General features: G+C 37.0%; 1 long non-coding RNA gene across 1 annotated transcript in view; it reads right to left on the bottom strand.

Annotated features, from left to right (window-relative positions):
- The window catches only part of LOC110260136 (uncharacterized), a 64,118-nt gene extending 38,744 nt beyond the window's left edge, over positions 1 to 25,374 (bottom strand). The window contains exon 1 of the long non-coding RNA XR_002342985.2: positions 25,201 to 25,374. This is a non-coding gene — a long non-coding RNA (uncharacterized LOC110260136). The remainder of the gene's footprint in view (positions 1 to 25,200) is intronic.
- Positions 25,375 to 25,776: the final 402 nt, after the last annotated feature.

Here is a 25,776-nt window from a genome sequence, read left to right as displayed (position 1 = left end):
CTCTCTGTCAACCATGTATCTTCTTTGATAAGCTATCTGTTAAGTATCTGACCTATTTTTTCAATTGCCTGTTTCCTTATTTTGAGTTTTAAAAGCTCTTTGTACATTTTGGATAACAACTCTTCATCAGATGGTTCTTTTGCAAATAGTTTCACCCAGTCTGTGTTTTGAATCCAAATTCTATGGATCTTGCATATGGGAGAATGGAAGGCTTTATTTTTAATAAAGTCAGCTTAACAATTATTTCTTTCCTAGATCTTGCCTTGGTATTGTATATAAAAAGGCACAACCATATCCAAGGCCCTCTAGGTTTTCCACAATGTTATCTTCTAGGCATGTTACAGGTTTCCATTTTGATCTGTGATCCATTTTAATTAACTCTGGGGAAGGATGTAAGATATGTATCTTGATCCACTTTTTTGCATGTGGATGTCTAGCTGTTCCAGTACCATTTCTTCAAAGGACTATATTTTGTTCATTATATTGTCTCTGATCCTTTGTCAAATACCCATTGACTATATTTACTGGGGTCTATTTCTGGTATCTCTATACAATTCCATTGCTCTATTTGTCTATTATTTTGCCAATACCACACTGTCTCGATTACTGTAGCTTAATAGTAAGTCTTGAAGTTTGGTAACATCGATCCTCTGAATTTGTTTTAATTCAATATTGTATTGGCTATTATGGGTCTTTTGCTTTTCTATATAAGCTGCAAGATCAGTTTGTCAATATCCACCCACAAAATAACTTGCTAAGATTTTCATTGTGGTTTTGATTGAATCTATATTTTGGGATTTCATTAAATCTATAGAAGTTGAGAAGTTCTAAGTTCTTGACAATATCAAGCCTTCCCATCCAGGAACATGGAATATCTTCCCATTTATATATTTCTTCTTTCTTTTCTTCATCAGAATTTTGTAGCTTTCTTCAGAGTTCTTATATGTATTTTATTTGCACCAAAATGTTTATTTTAGGGGGAATGCTACATAAATGGTGTTGTGTTTTTAATGTCAAATTCCATTTGTTCACTGTTGGTATACAGAAAAGCAACTGACTTCTGTACATTAATTTTATATCTTGCAGTCTTGCTATAATTGCTTATTAGTTCCATGAGGGTTTTGCCAATTATTTTGGATTTCCTATTTGAGGAACATGTCATCTATGAACAAAAACAGTTTTATAACTTGCTTATCTATGTATAAACCTTTTATGTCAAACTACTTTTTTCCCTTCTTTTGAAGTATAATGGATTTCCAATATTATGTTAGTTTCAGGTGTATACAAAAAGGATACAGTTATTCTTTCAGATTATACTCCATTATAGGTTATTATAAGATTATCAATACAATTCCCTGTGCTATGTAATAAATCTTTGCTTCTTATCTATTTTATGTATAATAATTTGTACCTGCTAATCCTATACTCTAATTTGTCTATCCCTCCCTCTCTCTCCTCTTTGGTAATCATAAGTTTGTTTTCTATGTCAGAGAATGAGTTTCTGTTTTGTACACAGATTCATTTGTATTATTTTTAGATCCCACATAAAATTGCTATCATACATTGCCTCTCTCTTATTAACTAATTATAGTATTCTCTATGTCCACCCTTGTTGCTGCAAATGGCAATAATTAATTCTTCTAAGGCTGAGTAATATTCAATTATTCAATATATTTATATATATATACACACACTCCCAAGGTTCACAGCAGCAATATTTCAATAGTCAAGCCATGGAAACAGCCCTAGTGCCCATCAACAGACTACTTTTTAATCAAGGTGACTAACACTATGAGGGCTATTTACTTTCCTTCTATAAATTTCCTATTTATGCTCTTCAAATCTTTTCATGTTGATGTTTTCCCTTTAACTGTTGCTGATTTTAGGAGTTTATTATAAATTCTATATATTAATTTTTATAGATTTTAAACACTGCAAATATGTTCATCTATTCTGTCATTTGTCTATAATTCTTTTTTTTTATAATTTTATTTATTTATTTATTTATTTATTTATTTATTTATTTATTGTCTTTTTGCTATTTCTTTGGGCCGTTCCCACGGCATACGGAGGTTCCCAGGCTAGGGGTCGAATCGGAGCTGTAGCCACCAGCCTAGCCAGAGTCACAGCAACGTGGGATCCTAGCCGCGTCTGCAACCTACACCACAACTCATGGCAACACCGGATTGTTAACCCACTGAGCAAGTGCAGGGACCGAACCAGCAACCTCATGGTTCCTAGTCAGATTCGTTAACCGCTGCGCCACGATGGGAACTCCGATGTCTATAATTCTGACTGCCATTAGCTGAAGAGAAATTTTAATCATTCATGACTTTTTTTAACTCAATGAATTTTATTACATTTATAGTTGAACAATGATCATCACAACCCAAATTTATAGCATTTCCATCCCAAACCCCCAGCCCATCCCCACAAGACCCCAACCAGCCTCCTTTGGAAACCACAACTTTTTCAAAGTCTGGGAGTTAGTATCTGCCTTGCAAAGTTTATTGTAACCTTTTTATAGATTCCACATATAAGTGATAGCATATGACACTGGTATCTTACTGTCTAACTTCACTAAGCATGATAATTTCTAGGTCCATACATCTTGCTGCAAATGGCATTATTTCATTTTTTTTTTTTGGCTGAGTAATATTCCATTGCGTATATGTACCGGATCTTCTTTATCCATTCTTCTGTCAATGGATGTTTAGATTGCTTCCATGTCTTGGCTATTGTACACACTGCTGCAATGAACAGTGGAGTACACATATCTTTTCAAGTCAGTTTTCTATGGATAGATGCCCAGAAGTGGGATTGCTGGGTCAAATGGTAATTCTATTTTTAGTTTTTTAAGGAATCTCCATATTGTTTTCCACAGTGGTTGTACCAATTTACATTCCCCAAATTAACATTCCCACCAACAGTGTGATAAGGTTCCCTTTTCTCCATACCCTCTCCAGCATTTATGGCTTGTAGACTGTATGATGATGACCATTCTGCCTGGTGTAAGGTGGTACCTTATAGCAGTTATGATTTGCATTTCTCTAATAATTAGTGATGTTAAACATCTTTTGCTTTTTTGGCCATCTGTATGTCTTCTTTGGAGAACTGTCTGTTTAGATCTTCTGCCCATTTTTTGATGGGATTGTTTGCTTTATTTCGTATTGAGCTACAGGAGGTGTTTATAAATTCTGGAGATTAATCCCTTGTCAGTAGTTTCATTTGAAAATATTTTTCTCCCATTGGGTTCTCCCATTGGTCTCCCATTTTGTTTAGGGTTTCCTTTGCTGTACAAAAACTTTTATGTTTAATTAGGCCCAATTTGTTTACTTTTGTTTTTATTGTCATTATTCTAGGAGATAGATCTGAGAAGATATTGCTGTGGTTTATATCAGAATGTTCAGCCTATGTTTTCCTCTAAGAGTTTTATAGTATCTGGTCTTATATTCAAGTCTTTAATCCATTTTGAGTTTATTTTTGTCTATGGTATTAGGGAATGTTCTAATTTCATTCTTTTACATGTAGATGTCTTATGATTTTAAAATGTAGGCATTTTTAACAAAATAGTACATAATATTTTCAAAGTTAGTTTGGCAAAAAGTTAAAAACAGTCTTCATATTTCTGCTTCAAACATGACCTTCAAATAATGAGAGCACGCAGCTAGACTTTACATAAAAGAATTAACAGACTTAATGTGATTGTTTTGATAGCTAATTGCTAGATTTGTTAGTAGTTGTATATTCATTGTCTAACCTATGGTACTGTTTTTCTATTAAGGTAGTGATTGCTACAGTTTCTCTAATAACTATGCCAAAACTTACAAAATAAAAATCCATAAAATAATTATAAAAGAGCTGAAACTTAATCAGAATTAAAAAACATATGTGGAAAGTCATGGGAAGATATATGAAATAACAACTTAAGCCAATACAAAGTCATCTTTTTTCTAAAAGAATACTTTTTCTCACAAAATACAGCTATTTAAGTTATCTTTAGAAGGCAGAATATACATCAAAGAGTACTTAGTTTTTTAGCCTTGAATATTGCTTCCCAGTGGCCAGTAAACAAAGTTATTTCTTTGGACTTTCGGACCATATGTTATTTTTTTTTCCAATTCAATAATCTCCAAATTCTTTGAAAAACTTAATTTATCACTTCCCTTGATTCCATGGCTTATAAGAATATACTCACAAGTTTAATAGTTTTTTCAGCCTGATTTTTTTTTTAGGCAGGAGTTCTTTCTGAAGAAGGAAAAATACTCATCTAAAGAACCAATAGAGGACTATCCATATAACACCAAACAATAAATTGATTTTTAAAATATTAGGGAAGATGGAGTTCTCCTTGTGGCTCAGTGATAATGGATCCAACTAATGTCCATGATAATACGGACTTGATCCCCAGCCCTGCTCAGTGGGTTAAGGATCCAGTGTTGCCACGAGCTTGGTATAGGTCACAGATGTGGCAATGATCTGGCATTGCTGTGGCACAGGTCGGCAGCTGTAGCTCCAATGAGACCCCTAGCCTGGGGAACTTCCATATGCCATGGTGCAGTCCAAAATAAAGTAAAATAAAATAAAATATTAGTAAAGAGTCCATGAACCTGGATTTTAGTGTCATATTAAACCCAGGTAAACATTTATAATAAATATCTAGATGACAGCATGATAGTTCCATCAATTATTTGAAAAAAAATCTCAATTACAGGCTATGACTTGTTCTCAACTTCCTCAGAGAAAGAACCATACACAGTCAAATTTTAGCTTAATCTAACCTGAAATAGTTCAACAATAAAAGAGACTGAAGCAAATGACAGGGGATCTGTTACAAAAATTAAGCTGACCTGAACTTAAACCACTTGGACACAGAAAGGAGAATAAAATGGTGACTGGAAAAACAACAATAAGAATATCTAGTAATTTTATTTTCCAAAGAGTAGCTTTTTTTTTTCCTGAGAAATAAAAGGGTAGGAGGAATTAAGTCTCATTCAAAATAACATATAATGCCACGATCTTCATTTTCTTCACCTGTCCTCCTGCCCTTTTTTCAAAATATTAAGATACCAAGAGCCTTATGCTCTACTCTCCCTTCTACTCTTACTAAATCCCATGCTCATAAAACAATCTGAAATTAAATACAGAAGTAAAAGTTCTTTAAAAATATCTGCATTTTAACCAAGATGGAAGTTCCCCATTAAATTAGGATGAAGTAAATTTGAAATTCCTGGCATTGTTCATTGAAATTAGAACTATCCAAGGAGCCCAAGGGCCCAGAAGTAAAGCTTAGAGCATGTTAAAAATGGAAGCATAATTCTAAATTTTAATAGATTTATCTCTAGTGAAATTGTACTCGTCCTTGTTAGAGCAAGTATGCACACTCCCTCCTTAACACACACATGCAAATGCACACACACTCACTCATTTTCTGTTCTTTGTGTCTAATATATAGTTACCAAGGACTCAAAAATCATATCTGGGCCACAACTGCCTTTTTTTTTTGTCTTTTTGCTATTTCTTGGGCCGCTCCCATGGCATATGGAAGTTCCCAGGCTAGGGGTCGAATTGGAGCTGTAGCCGCCGGCCTAGTCGGATTCGTTAACCACTGCGCCACGACGGGAACTCCAACTGCCTATTTAAGTTCTCCAATTTCAAGGGTTTAAAGGAATCAGTATATACCATTAATCTCTCAAACAGAAAGGCTTGAGTCATGTCAGAACCTTCAATGTATCCAAATTTAAGATCTGTTATTAATTTTCAAGCATTCTGGCTTTTGGAGAGCCTCATATCTAATCTTTGGTTTCCTTTGGCTCTGTGATGACTTGCCCCTGAATGTGATTTTGTTTCAAGGGAATCCAGTATCAGAAAACCAGTTCATTTATATGAAGCAGTTTTGAGTCCTCTTTGTCTAACTCTCTTTTCTGGTGTTAAATTCTGAGAATAGACTTCTGCTTAATGGACCTCAGAATATCATGAAGGTGTTAAGGGACCAAATGCAGCTGAAGAGGGAGCTAATGCGGGTTTCTGGGAAAAGGCCTGAGTAAAGTAGCTCTTAAATACTTAAAAAACGTCATGTCCACATAAGAGCTTAGGTAAACCAAACTGAGGGAAAGACAGAAATCCAATAGGCTGGCGATCTAGGGGCAAGAAAACACACAGTTCTGGGAATGTTAAAACAGAGACCTGCTGTATAGCACATGGAACTCTATCCAATATTCTGTGATAACTATATGGGAAAGGAAACTGAAAAATAATTGATGTGTGTACGTGTATAGCTGAATCATGTTGTACAGCAGAAATTATCACAACATTGTAAATCAACTATACTTCAGTAAAACTTAAAAAATAGAAAGAGTTCCCGTTGTGGTACAGTGCAAACAAATCCAACTAGCACCCTGAGGGCGTGGGTTCGATCCCTGGCCTCATTCAGTGGGTGGGGATCTGGCGTTGTGGTGAGCTATGGTGTAGGTTGCAGATGTGGCTTGGATCCCGCATTGCTGTAGTGTAGGCCTACAGCTACAGCTTGGAATCAACCCCTAGCCTGGAAACTTCCATATGCCACAGGTGTGAGCCTAAAAAGCAAAAAAAAATTGATGGGACAATCACAGTCCAACTCAAGAAAAACATTAGGGAAAAAAAACAAAACAAAACAAAAAAAAACAAAAACAAAACCAAGCACATGTAATAAATAAAAAGTCCAATCCACAGAAGAGAAACTGAATAAAGAGTTTAGAATACAACACTTAGTCATTTGGCTGTGTGTAAAGAAGAGCTTCTTCAATGTAGTGGTTTATGATATGGGAGGGAACAGACAAAAGAACCTGGTTTTCTAAGAGGGACAGGCTTAAAAAGAGCAGTTCGTTAAGATCTGGCTTCAGCATGGAATACTCCAGCAAGACCTTCAGCAGATACTTCTCAAAGTGCTCAAGGCAGCTGCCAGGAGGATCTGCTAATCAAATACTGTCACCATGTGCGCTAATCACCACACCTAGTTTGCCGATTGGAAAGTCAGTCTTCAGGGACCTGGGCTTTACGTTCTCTTAGTCTTTCTTTATACAGATTTTTTTCCACATTCTTTTTCCTGTAAATGTATTTTCTTTACCTATGTATCATTTAAAGCATATTTTTTGCTCTGTGTAATGAGGGTCAGTGTGGTTTTTTTGTTTTGTTTACTTTAGGGCATTTTTCAAATTTTTATTTTTTAAATTTATTTTATATTAGACTATGGTTGATTTACAGTGTTGTCTTAGTTTCAGGTGTAAAGTGATTCAGTTACACATAACTCCTAATCTATCCCTCCACCCCTTCTCTCCCCTTTGGAAACCATAGGTTTGTTTTCGAAGTCTGTGAGTCTGTTTCTGATTTGTAAATAAGTTCATTTGTGACATATTTTAGATTCCACATATAAGTGATATAACATGATCAGCTGTCGTTGTCTGACTTATTTCATGTAGTATGGTAATTTCTAGGTGCGTCCATGTTGCTACATATGGTATTATTTCATTCTCTTTTACAGCTGAGTAATATTCCATTGTATGTATGTACCACATCTTCTTTATCCATTCCTCTGTCAATGCACATTAGGTTGCTTTCATGTCCTTGCCATGGTAATAGTGCTGCAATGAACACTGGGGTGCATTTTCAAATTATGTACTTTTTTGTTCCAGATATATGCACAGGAGTATGACTGCTGTATCATATGATAGTTCTATTTTTAGTTTTTTGAGGAACCTCCACACTACTCTCCATAGTGGCTGTACCAATTTACATCCCCAGGAGAGTAACTATAGTTTTAATTAATCTTTTAATTTATACCTTGTACAGTCAAACTCATATAATTTCATAGGGGGAAAAAGCTTAAGCTTTGTCAGTAAGCCTTCGTAAACGTTCACCAGATTTTATGGACTGGAACAAATAAAATTTCTATTGCCAAAAATTTGCCTCCTGTCCTTTTATGCAGGGAACTCCCAAATTCTCAATGGATAAGAACCATTTGATTTGTATTTAGTGACAAAAATCCACTGAAATGTTGGTTTCATATTTTTTTTCCTCAAGACATAAAGAATGTTGCTATGATTATCCTTTTAATTTTAAGCATTATTTAAATTACAATCTACTCAAAATAAACTGTGCTCAGGAGCTTATAATCTTTAATTTTTCATATGTATTAATAAACAACATCTCTGGGGAGGAATATTTTGAGACTGGAATTGCAAATCTGGGAATATAACTGAGTAGAAATGGATAAGAACAAAAGTAGACATATTTGAGATTTAATTTCTTTTGATAAATAAATAAATAAATGATTTGTTGACTTCCTTGGTGGTTATGATTTTGGCTCTGAAACAGAGTAACTTTTAAGCATAAATTTATCCCCCTGCTCTCACTCTCTGTTCCAAAATTGTGTATGCCCAGTGTTCCCTACTGGGAACAGGAGGATCTGAAAAGGTGATGATGAAAGGCTGAATCCAAATAATCTTTTTTTTTTTTTTTTGCATTTTGTTATACTTAGTTCTATTGTCAGCAGGGGGCTTAGGGAACAGGAATCATGGTGGTCCCCATTTCTACTAATGAGGCCTTTCTCTCCTTTACCCAGAATCAATAGTTCAGAGTCACCTTGATTGCTCCTTCTTGCTCATCTCTCCACATTGCCAACAAGTTGTATTTTTTTTTGTTTTCCTTCAATAATCTCTCTCATGCATGTCTTCCTTTATCTCTACACCAAAATTCAGAAATACTACTACTACTACTAAATCAAATCAATAACCACTAATTACTTTTTGTGTGTGCTAGGCGTCTTAAGTAATTCACCTGCACTGTCTTGAAGAATCATTACAGTAATGTTGTTATTGTCTACATTTTACTAGTAAGGAAGTGAAGCTCAGAATAGCTCACAAAGACAGAGTTAATCACTAATGTTGCTGTGAAAGAATATGGTTTGTTGGATAACTCAGTGAGCCCCGTATCCTAATCAAGATCATCATTTTGGCAGGATTTTCTCCCTTTGAATATCCTAACTTCTACCATACTCTAATTCTAGCCTGGGTCTTACTGCACTCAATCAGTCTAGTTTATGGCTTCTAGTATATCTTAAAATCTATTTGAGGTCTTCCAGAACCTCCTCTCTTTATTTTTGGATTCCAGCATTAAGGATGGAATTGTCTTCTACCTTTGCTTCAATAAAACTAGAAATTCTACTCAAGAATCAGGGATGGTGGACGTAGCCTTGCTTCACGGATATGGCATACTGGGCCACCATTAAAATTTCTTCAGAGTAAGAAATTCTATAATCTATAATCTGGGTAACTTATTTCTCTCATATGAAGCATAGAACAAATCACTTCTTAAGGAGAATCTATGTTCAAGAATGCACGATTATTCTAGGAATCTTCCAAATGTTAAAATAATATTAATCTGTGAGGGTGGGTTTGTGAACATATTTGCAAAGTACTTAAATCCAGGCTACTGAAATTAGACTGCCTCAGCTAAAATCACCAACTACCATTTACAATCTGTATGATATTGAAAAACATAATTTCTCTGTTCCTTCATCTGTAATACAGGACTAATAACAGCACTCACATGATAAAAGTGTTCTGAAGATTCATAAAGAATTAATTTTGAGCAATCTGTTGTTATTCTAAGCTCGATTCTATAGTGTGAGTGAGGCTAAGACACTTGTAACAGGATTAGCAAGAATATGCAAAAACAACCTCTAACTTCTATAACTAGTGCTAGTATAATGCATTGGTTAAAATTTTATAGAGGAAGCATCATAAAGAAAGGAGAGATCTGGTTTGATGAAGGGTCATAAGGGGCAGAATCTTTTTTTTAAATGTATGTGTATACTGAGCACCAAAAATGTGCCAGGTTTTAAACAAGATGCTGTAGGATTGTATACTGACTATTAAACCATCCACATTAGCACGCTCAAGGAACATACATTTCTCTCTTAGACAAAGACAAGCAAGAAAGCAATTGCAACACAACAAAACGAGTGTTCTAAAATATGTAGATGTGAGTGCTCTAAAATAGGAAAATGAAGTGCCTGATATTTTCAGGGAAATGAAAATGATTTGCAGGGACAGTGTCTATGTAAACCAATGCTTACAGAGTCAGTTTTCAGGGCAAAGGGAATCAGCATGTACAGAGAAAACAGAAAGAAAAGGCAAGAGATCTGATCTCTAGAGATATGAAAATAGTTTGGTTTAGCTAATATATAATAGATGGTGGATGGAGTTCAAACGTTTTGTCAGAAGAGGCTGAAACTAGAAACTAGGATTCATTATTAGAGATCCTCTATGGGAAGAAGTTTATTCTTATTTCTTCCTGAAAATTGCAAGCAAGGGGCTGATATTCTCAGAATTCACAAGTTACTTCTGCAGCTAAGTACAAGGCGTGTGGGTAAAGGAAGAGAATGGAGCCTGGATTACAAAGGAGCTGTGCTCCAAATGGGGTCCCCAGACTGGAGGTATCTGCATCGTCCAGAAACTGGTAAGAAAAGCAAATACTCAGTCTACACCTCTGAAATTCTGAATCAGAAACTCTGGGGCAGATCCCAGTCATGAGTGTTTGAGCAAGCTCTCTGGGTAATTCAGGAATTCGCTAGCGTTTGAGAAATACGGTTCCAGATGAATCTGTTGTCTTCCTTCAGGTAGAATTATGTTCTGTTTCCTATCAGAATGGTAAAGACGGTACTTGTGTTTCAAGTGGGCCATAACCAAGTGACTAGAGTCACCAGTAGATGAGAGGGGGACGCTAAAAATGAATTTGGTTGGGCCAATAAATCGACAAAGAGTAGAGAGCAGCTGAGGAATACAGAGTGATGCACTGGGGCAAATTGGGCCGGGGGAAGAGTTTTAGGGACCTGTAGTACTAAAACATTACAGTCAGAATCTGGAACATCTGGCAGAAAAAAGTACCTAATGGGGGTGTGGTTTGGAGATAAAAGAGAAAAACAGCTCTATCTACATCTCAGGTTTGGTCTAATTTTATCTACATTCCTCACAAACTTCAATGATTTTGGTATTAGTCTGTATGAAAGTAATGCTCATGATTTTTTAGTAGGGGAAGGGCCAGAGCTGGAGAGAAATTCATGGAGTTGTATAATTATGCATTGAAACCTGGTATGCAATAAATACAATTTCCATTCTCTTTCCTATATCATTGCTAAAAATTTTTTTGAATCCCATTCTCCACCAATTTACGCAAGCCCAGATATTTGCGAATGCCACACATTCCAGACAGAAGTTCTCTGTTTCTGTCTCATAGACCCTGGCCAATTCTGAGTTTGACAGTGTTCTTTTTCCAAGCAATCTGAACCAATTTCATATGTAAAACTTCATGAGACACTTCATCAAATTCTTTGTTTCAGCCCAAATATCCACTGCATATTCTCAGCCACTAATCTTACTCTATCTCAGTGAGTTTGACTGGCCTGGAGTTCTCTTTTCCAGTTTCATTTAAACTCACCATGAAATCTTAGGCTCAGGAACAGTGGGGTAATGGGATGGGGAGCAGGTAAGAGGAGTACAAACAGTGATTAGGGTGAGCAACTGGGGGTCACAGAAGAATCCAGAGTCGCTATCAAGGGAAGTAATGCTAATGAATGGGTTGCAAAGTGGGGAAGGGAGGAAAGGACCTGGCACTGCTACCACAAGGTGAATGAATACAAATGGAGGACATATTTTTCTATGGTCAGCTCCAGGATTTATAACAGAAAGGTAGTCTCTTGTTTTCAGTGATCTCCTTTAAACCACAAGAATATAAGAGACGTTTTTTGCTCCTTCACCACTCTGCCCTAAAGGATCATTGCAAACCTTGTCACAAATCAGGCCCTACTAAATAATTTGTTGCAACGTGTGGATGAATCTACCTTCACAGATTCCCAGGTCCATTGAGCATCTTCTAGTGCTCAGTTACCTTCAAGTAATTCAAAAGAGAGCAAAAAGTCTACAGGATGCTAAGGGTCACTGTATTTCTCCAAAGGGATAGATACTAAATATTTTAGTGTTTGCAGTCCACACAATCTGTCACAACTACTCAAATCTACCAATGCTGCAAAAAAGCAGCCACAGATAACATATGAACGAATGGACATGGCAGTGTCCTGGTAAAACTTTATTTATAAAAACAGATATTGGGACAGACTGAGCCCCAGGACTATACTTTGCCTTTCTCTACGGACAAAGTCTTTGTATCTGAGCAGTTCTGACACTGCAGCAAAACATATTACCAAAATATCAGTACCCATGCTCCAAATGAATATTGAAGTAAGTAGAAGTTTTGGAGGCTAAAATATTGTGAAAGCATGAATTTGAAAGCCTGTCTGACTTTATACCCAGATTTTCTAGTTATTATATGCCCTAGGCCAGCAGACATAATTTCTCTAACTTCAGGTTTCCTGTCCACAGATGAGAAAGCACTATGTACCAATATTTTAGGGTTCTTATGAAAATAATCCATGTTAAACACTGAAGTGACTGGAACAGAGTAATAACTCAAGGGAAGGGATGCTGGAAAAGAAATTAAAGCTCAAGATCAAGTGATCTGCTCAAGTGCCAACAGCTCTGACAGATGATTTTCCACATAACTACCAGAATGCTTTTCCATCATGAAATGGTGCAGCTGTGCCCTGTGGTTTCAGAGGTCAGAGAAATGTGTTTACCCTTTCTTGTGACATGTGCCCACCCTTTCTTGTGACATGTGCCCATACAACTGAATCTATTCCAGAAACATGGCATGCTGATGGATGAAGATACCAATTTAATCACTTACAACAATCCACTAAGATATTGTGCTGTCTCTCTTATCTAATGATCAAGGTCAGGCAGCATATCCTTTTGTGTTTTTTACCCTCTGCTTTAACATTGGCCAAGAATATATCTGTTTCAATTATTCTATGAAAAAAAAATTAATGGATCATAAATGGGGACAAACAAAATTTCTGACTCATCATGCTGTCTACAAACGCCATGCATTATCCTGCTCCCAGCCTCACAAATATTCAGGATTCACTGTTCAGTTCCTCTGTAACTCGACCTTCCAAAATGGCTACTGACAGGTAACAATTTCAGGTTGATTTTTGGGGATAAACTAGTATGTTTCAGTGGTGATATCACAAAAAAAAAGGTGAAGTGCAATTAAATCAGGGGTGCCAACTTATTGCTCAATGAAGCTGACATACTACAGGCAACATAGCTGATGCAAGAATGGAACTGGGGGAAAAGATCTACTGTTAAATGGAAGGAAAGCAGCTTAATTCACATAAGTTCATATTAAAATGTTTTTAAATAGTGTTTTATGAAATCGTCAACTATTAATACTTATCAGAGATTTGGCCTTAAAGATAAGTGCAAATCTGAAACAAATCTAGAAAATAGAGTCGTACACCTCCCAGTCTGCAGTTTTGCCATTAAACTATACCATTATAGAAATTATACACATTTAACACAAGTGCATAAGTATTTGGTATAATTTCAAACACTATTTATTCTACATTGAATTACATGCCCCAAAATCTAAATAAGTGAATGATTCAGGATCATTTTTACATGTGCAAAATTGTTCAGTATCTTAAAAATAACACTGTGACCCTAAATATTGCCCACCCTCTTCATTTAATAATTGAACCATGTTCTCTCAGAGCCTTATGTTCCAAGGTTGAGCTACCACCCTAGGAAGGAGATGCAAGTTTCTTCTAGAACAAATAGGTTACTTTTTTTCTTTTCTTTTCTTTTCTTTTTTTTTTTTTTTTTTTTTTTTTTTTTTGTCTTTTTAGGACTGCACCTGTGGCATATGGAAGTTCCCAGGCTAGGGGTTGAATTGGAGCTGTAGCTGCCAGCCTATGCCACAGCCACAGCAACGTGGGATCCGGGCTGCATCTATGACCTACACCATAGCTAATGGCAATGCTGGATCCTTAACCCACTGAGCAAGTCCAGGGATCGAACCCATGTCCTCATGGAGGATAGTCAGATTCATTTCTGTTGAGCCACAACGAGAACTCCAAAGAGGTTACTATTCCATTGACTTATTTATTTTTAGGAAAATTTAAAATTTTTAAATGCCAGCATTTTCAGTAAGATAAAGAACATTAAATTTGAAATCTATTTAATGCCACAAAACTCAGGCCATATTAGGCCCCAGAATTCATGCCTGCCAAGAAAGAGAAGATCCAGGAGATAACCCAGAATATATGAAGAATCTGCCCTTTCTAGGTCACCCAGGAATGTCTTCCTTTCCTCTTGGGTGATGGGAAAGGGGGAAGCAAGGCCTACACGACTGTGGGACGTCTGAGACCGGTAACAAATACGGCACCCAAATGTTGTTTTTTTTTTTTCCCTTTTTATGCCCACACCTGGGGCATATGGATATTCCCTGGGCTGGGGGCCAAATAGGAGCTACAGCTGCTGGCCTAAAACACAGTCACAGCAACACTGGATCTGAGACACATCTATGACCTACACTGCAGCTTGCAGGGACGCCAGATCCTTAACCCACTGAGGAGGGCCAGGGATCGAACCTGCATCCTCACGGGGGTGTCAGGTTCTTAACCTGCTGAACCACAAAAGGAACTCCCCAAAGCAACCCAATCTTAAGGGAAAGCCGCTAAATAATTAGCTCTAAGGACATGAGGAGCCATGGTACAGGGTCCAGATGTGAAATGTCTGAACAGATGAGTCTAATGCTTCATTCCTGGCTTCTCTTCAGCTGCCTGAAGAATGCTGGGCCCCACGTGTTCCTGCTCACTTTGGTGAGTGTCGGTTTGAGGCTCAGCCTCTGGTCCTAGGGAACAGGATGTCTGCGGTGTAGGGGAGAAAACATTCCTCTACCTTCTTTAGGTCCCTTAGCTAGGTTGGTCCTAAGAATTAAATTGATATCAGATAAATTAACAAGGAAAAAAGCATATAAAATATATCAAATATTAACAGATGCATGGGAACCGATATGAGAAAATGAAGATACAAAGAAGAGACCAGAATAAGAAGCTTTTACATCTTTTAGCCAAAGAAACAATAAATTTTTGAAAAACTGCCAAGCCAAAGAGTTCTAGGCTAGGCATAGTGAATGGTGAAAAATAGAAATAGGAAGACAGGGGTAGTTTAACAAAGTTTGTACACATTTATTGGCCCCCCAGTTCCCTGTCTCTGGTGATAAGAATGTCTTCTATCCTCCTGCTAGACACATTCATAGTATATGGGGGTTTTATCTCCAGCTTTCAGGAAGACAGGGGAGGGTCAGAGTATCCTTCTTACACCTGTTTCTTAAGAGCCATTATTTCAAAATAATCTATATGCCAAAGTTGTGGGGTGATCTATTCTGAACCCCTTCAGTGGCTTAGTAGGAATAAGCCACTGCTTGGACCAAATACTCCAGCTGTGAGCACCAGCAGGTCACCTTGCAATGTTTCCTCACCACCTCTGAGAGAGGGCCTTTGCTAAGTCAACACAAAATGGAAAACTATGAAGACCCAGAAAACACAGCATTCATGTAAGAGCCCCTTGTCCTCGCAGCTTGAAAATATAAGTCCCTGTATATGCCCACATTCAGTGCAGAGGATTAAAAGAAGAGGACAGAACTCAGGGGTGAATAATTTTTCTAAACATGCGAAATCAACCATAAGAGATTTAAGCTATTTTTTATAAGGGAAGTTTCAATATTTAGAATATTATTAAATATTTAGAATATTTGAGTACTCCTCTGGTGGCTCAGCAGGTTAAAGATCTGTTGTTATCAATCACTGCTGTGGCTCTGGTTACTGCTATGGAATGGGTTCGATCCCTTGCCCGGGAACTTCCACATGCCATGACTGAGGCTGTGACAAGCGTGGGGAGAATATTTGGAAGGTTAAACATTTAAAGTGAAAGGACTTTTTTTTTTTTTTTTTAACATGAAGGAATGAGAAGTTTTATACTGGGAAATAAAACTTTCTCAGCTAACCATTCTGGGTTAATATGTGAAAAGGTATTTATCAAATGAATACTGCATCAAATTTGAAAAGATTCTCGATGTTAAACAACATGTGAGGTGTGTGTGTGTTTTAATGCACAAGAAAATTATAGGAGAAAAATGAGAGAAACCATCAACAAGCCTTCAAATGCAGCTCCGTAACCTCAAGGCTAACATGTTTTTCACAGACCTCAGAAGTTTGTGGATACTTCTTCTAAGACAAAGTTCCAGGGATACTGGAAGAGGCAGCCCACGGCCAACAAAATTCTCTGCAAACTTTCTGGGAGAAATTAGAAGTAGAAAATATAGTAAGACAATGATGACCACAGCTTAGTTTCTTTAGTCACAGAGAAAGTCTGGGGAAGAAAATGAACCTATCCAGAGCAGGAAAAAATCTATCGAATTTAAAAGGAAGCATTATACTTTAATTTATAAATTATTTCAGGCATCAAAACATGAAGGCCTTGGGAGTTCCCACTGTGGTGCAGTGGAAACGAATCTGACCAGTATCCATGAGGATGTGGGTTTGAGCTCTGGCCTCACTAAATGTGTTAAGGATCCAGCATTGCTGTGAGCTGTGATGTAGGTCACAGATGAGGCTCAGACCCCATTGCTGTGGCTGTAGCTATAGCTCTGATTTGACCTGTAGCCTTGGAACTTCCATATGCTGTGGGTGTGGCCTAAAAAGCAAAAAAAAAAAAAAAAAAAGGCCTTTATTAAAGTTTTCTACTCTATCTCTTAAAAATTAGATTTATTCTTTCAATCCCAGGGAATACCAATTTGTCTTAATTCAATAACGACTGCTCTTTTTTTGGAGTGGAGAGGGCTTTAGGGGTACAGTCTCAAGGTCAATAATTTGGAATTTCTGTATTGGTCTATTGCGATTTTTGTCTCCCAACCTCTATAGTTACACTATCACATTCTATATAGAATTCCTAATATAAGGTTAAATATCTAGAAAATGTCTTTTCATTTACTTTTTATCTCTTTCACAGACCCCTATTGACTGTTTACTCTTTATATTGTACTGACCTCTTTGAATCAATACTGTGCCAGGCTATTGTCATATCAGCTGGCATTTATAATATACAAGATGTTCTCAGGTAAGAGCAAAATCTTTTTTGGAGAACATACAATTGAATACTACTGAGAGGGAACCCATTAATCTCAAAGACTATACACACATATTGACAGGATTTTAACTAATCTCATAATTATATCTTTTGGTAGAAGCAAAGAAAACCAGTCAATTCCAGAGACACAAACAGAAAAAGGCCAATGCCTGGCTGAATTTTCATATGTTAAATATATCAAGTTCATTATAATCATGAAATGTTGAATTGTATTAATGCCTTAACTCTTCAGGATTTAAAAAGTGAATTCCCATCAATTGAGGTTTTCCTTTGAATTACACTCTAAGAAGTTAGTATCTACCTATTAGATGATATATATATGTATTAGGCACATTAAGTTCTTTAGCTCATACCAGAAAATGAATATTTGAAGGATAAGAAATAAATGACTTAGTTACATGCTTAATCAAGCAAGGTACAGAGAGAGTGTTACTCCCCATGGACAGAATAGTTCACTGACCTGAGATTTTAAGACATGAATCAAAGAAATCCTATTTTTTTAAACTGAAATTTGAGTTAATCAAGCAAAAATGCAATCGTGAACTACAAAAAAAAAAAAAAATACGCAAGGTCTGAACAGAAACGCTTTTATAGGCCTATTGTTTTTTCAGCCTAACTAGCTGTATGACCTTAGACAATTTAAGCTCTCTAGTCCTCAGCTTTAACATGGGTAAAACACTCTATCCTTAAAATATATTTTTATCATAAGAAAAGGAAACAATGTAAATAACTATTTAAAATGTTTTTTTTTCAGTTTTAACTACCTTTAAAAGGATTGTTTTATCATAATAAATACATTATTAAATTACATTAACTCTATGAGTTGATTTCCCAGGCTACTTCATAAGAATATGTAACCTGTCATCCATTTACACTGAGTTCTTTTTCTGTTTCGCACTTACCATTCCCAGACACTAAAATTTAATTTCCTTTAAAGCAGGAACATCATGAGTTTTGATCTTTTTTTCTCTTTTGTACAGACTGATGAATAAGATATTGTTTTAGGTGAATTTTTATCATTCAGAATTTCCTAGATTATGCTGCATTAACTAAAGTTCCCCAAACTTAAGTCAGTCAACATGCACAGAAGTGTATTAAAATTTTGTTCACACTATGTGTCCATAATGAGTCAGCAAGAGGGTGTGACTAAAAGTAGTGTTATGGGCTGTGTTGTGTCCCCTCAAAATTTATATGTTGAAGTACTAAACCTCCGCCCCTCAGAGCAACTGTATCTGGGGATCAGAGCCTTTTATTTTTTTAATTTTTTTGTCTTTTTGCCATTTCTTGGGCCCGTCCGGCGGCACATGGAGTTTCCCAGGCTAGGGGTCGAATTGCAGCTGTAGCTGCCGGCCTACACCAGAGCCACAGCAACACGGGATCCAAGCCGCATCTGCGACCTACACCATAGCTCATGGCAATGCCAGATCCTTAACCCACTGAGCAAGGCCAGGGATCGAATCTGCAACCTCATGGTTCCTAGTCGGATTCCTTAACCACTGCGCCACAATGGGAACTCTGATCAGAGCCTTTTAAACAGCAATCTTCCACCTTAAGATTTTTTTTTTCTATATGCTAGCAATGAACAATCCAAAAATAAAATAAAGAAAAAAAAGCATTATAAGAGCATCAGAAAGAATAAAATACTTAGCTATAAATTTAACAAAAAAAGGGCAAGACATACACTGAAAAATACCAAACATTATTAAAAGAAATTGAGGGAGTTCCCATTATGGCTCAGTGGGTTAAGAACCTAACTAGTATCCGTGAGGACATGGGTTTGATCCCTGGCCTTGCTCAGTGGGTTAAGGATCCACTGCTGTGATTGCAGTGTAGGTCACAGACATGGCTCGGATCTGGCATTGCTGTGGCTGTGGTGTAGGCTGTTAGCTGTAGCTCCTGGTTGACCCCTAGCTTGAGAAGTTTCGTATGTTGCAAGTGTGGCCTTGAAAAGTCAAAAGAAAAAAAAAAAAAATAAAAGAAAGAAATTGAAACAGACCTAAATAAATAGAAATTCATAAGCTCATCCTAAAACTCATATAAAGGACCTGAACGTGCCAAAATAGTCCTATAAAGAAGAAAGTTGGAGGATTAACACTTCCCAATTCCAAACTTACTAAGAAGTTATAATAATCACAACAATGTGGTACTGGCACAGGGACAGACATATAGAACAATGGAATAGAACTGAAAGTCCAGAAATAAATAAATACACTTTTGTTCAAGTTTATTTCAGAAAAGAATGTCAAGAATATTTACTATTGGACTGAATATTTGTGTCCCTCTGCTCACCCAATTTATATGTTAAAACCTAATCCCCAATGTAATGGGAATTAGCTAGTGGGCTTTTGGGAAGTGATCAGATCAAGAGGATGGAGCCCTCATTAACTGGATTAGTGCCCTTATAAAAGAGACCCTAGAAACCTCCACCCTCCCTTCTACCATCTGCAGTTACAGGAGACAACTGCCATCTATAAGCCAGAAAGCTGCCTCTCACCAGATCCTGAATCTGTTGGCACTCTACCTTTGGACTTCTCAGCCTTCAGCACTGAGAGTAATGAATTTCTGTTATTTATAAGCCACCCACTCTGTGGTATTCTTTCATAGCAGTGCAAACAGACTTTGACAAAATTTAATGGTGAAAAATACTCTTTTAAAACAAATGGTGTTAGGACAACTGGATATCCACATGCAAAGGAATAAATTTGGATTCCTACCTCATAGCACACAGACAATTTAAATAAACGTAACTGAAGACCTATATTTAAGGGATAAAACTATGAAATTCTTAGAAGAATATGTAGATAAATATCTTCATAATGTGGATTATGCACTAGTTTCTTTTCTTTTTTTTTTTTTTTTTTTTTTTGTCTTTTTGTCTTTTGTTGTTGTTGCTATTTCTTGGGCCACTCCCGCGGCATATGGAGGTTCCCAGGCTAGGGGTTGAATCGGAGCTGTAGCCACCGGCCTACACCAGAGCCACAGCAACGCGGGATCCGAGCCGCATCTGCAACCTACACCACAGCTCACGGCAACGTCGGATCGTTCACCCACTGAGCAAGGGCAGGGACCGAACCCGCAACCTCATGGTTCCTAGTCGGATTCGTTAACCACTGCGCCACGACGGGAACTCCAAGTTTCTTAAATATAACAAGAAAAGCAAGCAATCGAAGACAAGAAGAGATAGACTTCATCACATTGAAAATTTTTTGTTCCTCAAAAGACAGTATCAAGAAAATGAAAAGACAACTCCAGGAACTGAAAAATATTTGCAAATCTTACAGCTGATAGGGATCTGGCATCCACAGTATAGAAAGAAGGGTTACAATTTAATAACAAAGAAGAATAACCCAATTAAAAAATGATTTGAATCAGCATTTCTCCAAAGAAGATACAATGATGGCAAATATGCCCGTGAAAAAAATGTTCAATGCCACTAGTCATTAGGGAATTATAAATCAAAAGCACTTCACATGCATTGGATAGCTATTATCAAAGGGTGAAAATAACAAGTCTTGGGTGTAGAGAAACTGGGAACAGAACACAGTGCTGGTGGGAATGTAAAATGATTCATCCATTTTGAAAAAGAGCTAGTAATTCTTCAAAAGATTACAAGTTACCACATGACCCAGTAATTCTATTCCCAGATACATAAGTGAGATTGAAAGCATATGCATGCATGCACACACACATGTACAAAAAACACTTTACTTGAACATTTATAGGAGCATTAAAAAGTGGTAATAGCCCAAATGTTCAACTGCCGAATGGCTGAACAAAAGTACTACTTGGTGGAATATTACTCAGCTACACACAGGTGAATAAAATACTGACTCATGCCAGAACATATCCAAACCTTTAAAGGATTATGCACAGCAAAATACATTCCTGTTACACATTTCCAATTATATGAAATGTACATAACAGGAAAATCCATAGAAAGACCTAATAATTATCCGTATTTGTCTATCATCAGAGAATGGATAATGATCAGGAATAGTCACTATGATTAGGAGAGGCTTTGAACTGAAAGGAGTCTCGTGGAGACATGTCACATCAGTTTTTTTTTAGTTGTGTATGTTGTAGAAAATTGGAAAGCAGGAAGCATTTCAGATGGATATGACAATACATTCAAAGAACATAAAAGGAACTAGATTAGTGGAGAGTATGTTTTTAGTTAGCTGGCTAGTTACCTCAAGTATGGGAAATTTTAAAAAAATGCAGTTGCCTAGACTTAACTCCAGAGTTAATGAATTACAATCTATGTAAGAAGTTATGAAGGGAGGGTCCTGGGATCTCTATTTCTGGAAATGCTTTGGTGCAATGGTATATAGAAACTGCTCCAATAACCAGTCTCCTAGAGGGCAGGAACCAGGCTTTACTTAGATGTTTCTCTTTCAAAATAAGTCCAGAGCAGTGTTTCAGTAGCATATGAAGTTCTCACGATAACTTGATACACACATGAACAGGTAAAATTAACTTGCTCATTATTTAACCAGCAGGGCCACATTATATCAGGGACTTTGGCTAGACATAATTCCTTAATAGTCAAGTTACCAAATGGATAGCCAATTGCAAATCCCTACCCATCCTGTCAAAGGACTGTTTTTAATCAGTAAACTCCACTGATTTGGCTTCCTTTTTTCAGATCTGAGTCTGAGCATCTGTATATCTTATTAACGCCATTAGTTTCCATATTTCCATGCAAGGCATTTTATGGGAACCTGTCATTAACAGTATAAAAAACTAATTGCAAGTTGCATGCTACATTAATTTTCCCCATAAACAAACATCTGAGAAGTAAAACATATGCTAATAGAGAACTGATAATTTTATCCACTGATAATTTTATCCACATACCTGCCAAGACAGATGGAAGGCAACTCAGACAGAATTTTGATAACTGGGGGTGGGTAAGCCCCAAACGGTCTTTTATAAGGTCTTAAGTTCCTTGTGATCTGTTGCCATATTTACAATGTCAGATTCCATCTTCCTACATCAGCTGACCTTTATTTTTGAAGTCATATTGTATTTTCTGATAAAATACAGATGTTTTAGGTAAAGGACAGGCCTGCGCAATCCAACGCAATCCAATGCAAACCTGTGGCTTTGATGTTTACACTCAAAGAGTAACAACTGTTTCTGTTTAAAGGCATCACCAGACTTTCCCCTGGCTTCACACTGGTGAAGGCCTAGGCCAGCTGGGACAGATATGTGCTCCTCCCTTTGGTTAATTAAAACACACATTCTTTGAATGTTCTTTTCAGGGGTTCTCCAGGAATGAAATCTCAGAATCTGACTCACATAAAGGGACTTTCTGAAAGTGAGTACCCACATATATTTTCTAATCTACTTTAGAGCAAACACAATGATAAATATCCTCTTTTTTCATAGAAAAGGAGAACAACAGCCATGTGACTGTTTCCATTTTTTATCACTGGAAACCTAAAGATGGTAACATAAGTCTAAACCAATACACACCTTTAGTTTGACAAATATGACTATTATTTCTCATTCAAGTAACTATTTATAGTTTTGACTGATTCCTCCCCCCACAAGAGTGAACAATTTAGGGGAAATGGCTGAAATGTCTTTTTGGTATATAAAGTTGGAAGGATGAAAGATAATGGAGAAAATAGGAACTAGACAAAGTGTATTCAGCCATTCTAAAATAGCTACAATGGAAAAGGCAGAAATAGTCAATCTGTAAATGATTAGTGACAGCTGGTTTGATTTAGTTGAATCTTACAGAATACACATATACCCCTACACTGCTTGCCAAACATATATATGCTTTTCCTCAATGCCCAGTATTTTTGCAGTGGTGTGTCCATGAGCCCAACTCTTGTCAGCTGACTCAGGACAAAGCTGACAAGGATCTCTTCTAGGCCAAATATAGAAAATAGGTATGATTTCTCTAGGCGCTCCCTTCCCTTCCTATTGACACCCTGGAAATGCACATCGAGACTGTAGGACCCCCAAATGAAGCATGGAATAAGCATCCATATGCTAAGCTCCTAAGATTGGGGGATTAACTTCTTACTTCAGCATAACCTCATTTACATGTATTGATGTAAAGAATATTGAATTTCAAATGAAAAAACCTGAGTTTAGTGCCCCATTCCTTATATTCTTTTTGATCTTCACAGTGTCAGGTGACTCAGATAAACAACCTTACAATTAAGTTAGCACTCACCAGCTATTTACATTTTTCACCCATATTTCTCAGCCCAAAATGTACCTAGTTCGTACACATACGACTAATTCTGGTTAATGGACCAAGAACAGCAATGGCATGCATTCCTAACTGTCAGAGGCAATAAATAACTGCAGTTCCTCCTTTATCTCTCTTTTCCTCTCTCACAAGGACACAGAAGCCAGGATCCAGGTGGTATGAGCTAGAAGATAGAGGATCATGGCTTGAACCACAATGGGCTATGAATACCTGAGAAATCACCAGTCAAAATTAGTTTAAACCATTGAGCTTTTATAGCTTATTTTTAAGCTCAGCATAAACATACCTATGCTCATTAACTAAATGGTCTTTTTTTTCCTGTCATTCTTTGATTCCTTAGTCCCTACCATATTTTCTAGATCAATGATTCTCTAAAGTGTGATCAGCAAAACTGCTCTGAATCAAAACCTGTGTTTTACCAGTTAACAATTAGATAAATATAGAAATTGAGTATAAGACTGTAAACATTTTTTTTATAGCAACTGAATATTTCCACAACACCTGAGTATGTGTCGTCAGGTTTTCAGTAACTTATTTATACTGTATTTCACATGTTTGTTATAATGCATTCTATTACACTGGCCCTTGATAGATTTAAGGAATTATAAGGAAAATAGCCTCTACAGCATACCAGATATTTGATGTTGAGTGAATGAATTAAAATGCCTGTGTTCCTCATATACAGAGATGAAGTCTGACATGATTTAAAATGAGATTTAGCATTTTTGGTAAATATGATATATATTCAGATAATGTAAATAACATACCAGAAAGCACAAAGAAAGAAAAGCAAAGAAAGATAGAAAGCAAAAGTCATCAAAATTTCATTATCATTAAGTTTCATGAATTATTGATACTTACTAACACACACAGACTTCCAAGTATAGACTTAATTCTTATAAAGACAATTTATGCAATATACCTTTTCATTTAAATACAGACCATGGGCAAATTTACCTGCCAAAAACTTCAATTTTAACTCGCATTATTGATATATGCCTATTTTTTTTACTACATACACATACTAAAATGTATTTAGCCAGTCCCTCATTGATACAAATTTGGTTATTTCCAACGATTTTTAATCCATGAAGGATGGTAAACTTCCATAAACATCCTTATGAATACATATTTTCACATGCATATGATTTTTCTTAGGGTAAACACAGAGTCTCTGAAAATGGGTATGCTTCTCACATACACAATCAATTTATCATACTTTTGAACAAAACCCATTGACCATTTTTTTCAAACGAAGAATTAAATATATTTATATACATATACACACACATTTCTCACATTTGTGTTAAGGCATTTTTTTTTAATCTACTCATAGACATACTATAATTCTTAAGGTCTGCATACATGTGATGTCTAGCAGTTAGCAATGACTATAATTAACTTTTATATTATTGGGAACAAGCCAAGGACAAACCTAGCTGGCCAGCAAGGCCTTCAGAGCCATCCCCTTGGATGGTTATAAGTCCCTGAATTGGATAGTGGCTCTTCCGTCTCTCTCCCTTGGCCAGTAGGTGTAATGGGATGAGACTAAATGTTCCTCAGCGAGCCCATACTTTTATGACCCATCTGTTCAAGTAGCAAGATATGAGGCAGGTGGGATTCTTCATGCTACAATGAGGCTTAGAGAGAAGCAAATGGAAACAATGGTTTTAATCATCTCTGCAGAGTGATAACTCATCTTTTCTAATTCACATTAAAATTACACTCACACTGCCATGAAAGCTATGACTAATAAAGAGTGAATTTTAAGACACAATTCTTTTTCTTCAACTTAACATATATATATATATATATATATATATATATATTTTTATAATGACATTTTATTTCTGCTGGAAGCCGAGGCCTGAGCAAGCCTACCTGGCACAGCCGTGGTGGAGGGGGCAACTGGTGGGTACTACAGTCTGTTGGCAGAGATCAGGTGTACCAGCTGGATAAGGAGACAGTGACGCCTTAGTAGAGGCCAAAAACAACTGCTATCACGTCCGGGGAACACAAAGCGTGCTGCCGCGGACAGAATTCTGGGCCCTGAACAGCCTCATGCGGCGCCGCCTAAACCTTGTGCACTTGCGCACTACAACTGACCAGCCCGCGCATGAGCAGTGAGAACAAGAATGCTCGCGTGAAGCTTTATCCTCGTGTGAGGCCGGGGGGCAGTACCTGCTGCAAATGAGAAAGGTTGTTGGTTACACTGGCGAGCCTTGCTACCTCTGCTTTGTCGTGGACTTACCTGACGATGGAGACCGGATTAGTCTGTCCTGTCTGGAGGCAAGGCCCAGCTGCCTGGGAAAGCTTCGTGCTACAGCTCATGTGCACCACTGCCTCCCTGAACGAAATTTTAGGGACCTAAAGCCGGAGAACAACCTCAACACCTAGAGGCCTGGACCTCCATCCTTAAGGTGGCCGACTTTGGACTAAAAGACAACACAGATGTGA

Source organism: Sus scrofa, chromosome 3 (assembly GCF_054392235.1).
Source record: "Sus scrofa isolate SSC_HxYL_T2T_F1_AM1 chromosome 3, Sscrofa_HxYL_maternal_Yorkshire_Landrace_v2.0, whole genome shotgun sequence".
Classification (NCBI taxonomy): domain Eukaryota; kingdom Metazoa; phylum Chordata; class Mammalia; order Artiodactyla; family Suidae; genus Sus; species Sus scrofa.
This window is presented reverse-complemented; position numbering and strand designations above follow the sequence as displayed.